This window comes from Humulus lupulus, chromosome 1 (assembly GCF_963169125.1).
Source record: "Humulus lupulus chromosome 1, drHumLupu1.1, whole genome shotgun sequence".
In the NCBI taxonomy this organism is placed as follows: Eukaryota; Viridiplantae; Streptophyta; class Magnoliopsida; order Rosales; family Cannabaceae; genus Humulus; species Humulus lupulus.
The window spans coordinates 304,691,028-304,694,817 of record NC_084793.1 but is presented as its reverse complement, the minus strand read 5'-3'; positions in this window follow the sequence as shown (position 1 = coordinate 304,694,817).

Below are 3,790 nucleotides of genomic sequence, written 5' to 3'. Positions count from 1 at the left end.
CCCCCATAGGGTTGTGCTGCGGTGCTAGACTAATTTCAGGAAAGGGGAAAATTGAGTTTTTAGGGTTTTGGCTCAGGGGAGCTCGGGGGACGCTTTCGCTACCTTGTATGGGGAAACGGGAGGTCTCGAGAGCACGTGATTGGTTCCGGGAGATGATTATGAATTGGTTAGTAATGAGAGTGCTATGTATGTGTTGTGCCTAGGTTTTCGGCGAGGCTCGGGATAGAGGACTGTGCTCGGAATTTTGGGTCTCAAGAAGCTCGGGACATAGGTAAGAAAACTGCACCCGTTTATGTGGATAGGATGGGACTAAGTGTTCCCTATATTTGTATGCATTGTTATATGATTGTGATAAACCATGTGAATATGTTGGGACTAAGAGTTCCCTATAATTGTATGAATGTCATGAGATGGTATTATGCCATGGGGACATGTGATAAACGGCCTAAGGGTGCCGAAATCAATATTTGCGCACAGGGCGCGACTCAGCCACTGGTAGGTGTGGACAGCTTAATAATCACTGAGCTCGGTTTAAGCGGGTCGGAGTCAGTGGGGTGAACACTGGGCTCAGCCTAAGTGAGCCAAAGACAGTGGATTAAATAGAGGGTGCGGCCTATGGGCGTCGACCCTAGTTGTTGCTTAACATGTATACTGTTGTTGATTTGATGTATATGATATGTTGAATATCTGGAAACTAGATTATTGGTTATTGACTAATGTTCTGAATTGAATGAATGCTATGGCTTGCTAGGAAATTGATTAATGTCTTGTAAATCATTTGATTATGCTCTATGAACTACTTGGTTATTGATATTGATTGTGCTATGATATTATGTTTTCTTGCTGGGCCTCGGCTCACGGGTGCTGCATGGTTCAGGTAAAGGCAAGGGTAAGATGATTCGACCATGGGTTGGAGAGCTCTGGGGGCGAAGGGTACATTGTCGGTTGCTTGGCCACCACGGTCGAGGGTTTGTACAGGGACGGAGACCTAAAATTTGTATTTTGCCATTAGAGTGGCTTTGATTATTTATAACATTTGGAAATCCTGTGATTATGTCATTTAAACCCTGATTTGGGATCCCATGTACCAAATATATGTTTTAATGAAAATTATTCGTTTATAACCAAAATCTTTTAAACCTAACCTGTTTATGTCTTTAGATTCACATTTTTATTTAAACGACTTGATTAGCAAGTCTCGCACTATTTCAAACACACAGGGTAACGGTCTTGGTTATCCAGGGTGTTACATACTCAATCAGAGCAACAAACGATTACCATATCCTACTAGCATGCACAACGACACAGCATTCTCAAAAGTACAATGGCATAACAACCTAATAGTACAACACTAACATGACAGTATAATAACTCAATACAGTAAAATAGCACAACAACATAATAATACAATAGTATATTAACACAGCAGCTCAATACTACAAAAGCATATTACAAAGCAGCCAACAGGCTAAACACATAGTGGCCATGCCGTCCCAGGTGCTTTACCAGGCCCTGGGTTCGCGGTCTTCACCGAGAGGATGCCTCCAGCATCCTAGGAGGGTCTCACCCTAACGGCTTGCACTCCACGTGCTCAACGCCGTTCCTAGCCCCTTGCCGCTCCCGCCTTTGCACTCCGCGTGCTCAGCACAGTTCCTGGCCCCTTTCCTGTAACGCCCTGGATAGCCAAGACCGTTACACTGTGTACTTATAAAGATGCAAGACTCACTAATCAAGTCATTATTTTGAAAGCGTGTCACTAGACATGTAAGACCTAAGGTTAAGAAGGTTTTGGTCTCAAAAGACTCATTTCATATATTTAAGTTGTAGTAAACATGGGATCCCATACGAAAACAAAGTTAGAATAAGTTTACAGACTCCCAAAAGTACATGAGTATTCACTAGCCATACTAAGGCAAAATAGACAGTCTTCAGGTTTCACGTCCTTGCCTAGTGTAATGCCCCAAATTTCCTAATAAGGTTTAGGACCTTGATTAGGAGGCCGGGAGGGCCATAATTGATTTATTATAGTATTTAATGATTATATGCATGTTTACGTGAATTATATTATTATATGATGGTGAATGCATGCATATGGGCTCATATGTTAATTATGAGGGTAATTTGGTAATTTGGCCACTGTGGGCGTAATTGTATATTTTGGGTGCATGATTGTGATTAATTAATATAGCCACACTATAAGGTGGATTGGTTCGAGCTATCGGCATGAGACGATCATGAGATGTAAGTGTTCGGTCTAGTCATAACAGGTTTAGGTTCGGGGCTCGGGGTGAGTCTCGGGGTGAATTTAATGATTAGAGCATTACCGGGAATTAAAGGGTAATGGGATATGATTTATTGGTATTTGGGAATGTTGAGATTAGCGGGAATTGGAGAGCGTTAATTATGATTAACGGTATAGGTTGAAAAGGACGATTTTACCCTTGGGAGTGCTTGGAAGCCTTTAAATGACCTAGGGGCATTTAGGTCATTTGGCTTGGATATACATGAGGTTTAGTAGGCTGTAGAAATAGAGCAAAACAGAGCCCAACCTCATCCTTACTTCCTTTCTCTCCCGTACAAACTTTCCTTCATCCTTTTCTTTGAATTTTGAGAGCCACCTTGAGGAGTTAAGCTTGGAGATCAAAGGGGGAAGCTAGGGAACTTGTCACAGCCATTAAAGGGGATTCAAAACCGTGTTTGAGGTGAGTTCTAGTTATAAATTTAATGGTGTGCTCTGTTTTTGAGTTAAGTTTTGAATTTCTTAAGTTTTTAAGCTTAGAATTGGACTTTGTGAATTGTTGAGTTTTTGGTTGGTTTGAGCTTCAGGTTTTGGTGGTTTAGGACCATTGGGAAGTTTGGTAACTTTGGTTTGGTGATTTGGAGATGTTTAGATGGGTTTTTGGAAGGTTTTAGAAGTGGAAAAACGAAGAAAAATGGCTGGTGCGAAGTTGGGCCGCGGCCCTGTTCTTGGGCGCCGCGGCCCTAGCTTGAAGAAGGTGGTGGAGGCTCTGTCAGGGGGGCGCGCCGCGGCATGGTCCATGTAGGGCCGCGGCCCTTAAGGGAAAAAAATACTAAATGGTGGTTTTGTGATGGGAACTTAACTCTAAGGGCCTAGGATCGATCCTACTACCTAGTTGAGTGGGATTTGATATTCCGGAGGCTTGGGTTGGGTTTGGAAGTATTTAATTACTCATTTTGATGAGGTTTTATATTTGGTTATGACTAGGTGACCGCTAATGGACTAGAAGTTGATCGTTCTCAAGGGTCGTTCTTTTAATCGTTCTCGCTCGAACCCGAGGAAAGAAAACTGCACCCCGTATGTGACATGCATGGCTATGATTGATGCATGTTGGATGTTTAAATGTAAACATTGATAGCATAATGAATGCTTGGCGATCTTGCCCATTTGCATATGATTATTAATGAGGCATGCTGGGCGATTAAGTGTGTTGCATGTGATGCACGAGAAACATGTGATTAGGGCATGCCATGAATGATGAATATGAGATTGGCCAGAGCTTGAGTCTCTGAGTTTGTGCATGATCATGATTATGCTAGCAACTGTTTAGTAAGCATGCTAAATGCCCTATTCTTGGATAATTGGCATATGATACATATTGATAGCATTGCTTACTTGTGCATGGCACTGACTAATTAGTCAGGTTTGGCAAAGGTGCTAGTATCAGCTGTGAAGTCGTGACTCACTAGTCAGGTTCGGCAGTGGTACTGGGCACTGGTCACGTTGCACTGAATCGTCAGACAGAATTGGCAAAGGTGTTAGTATCAGCTG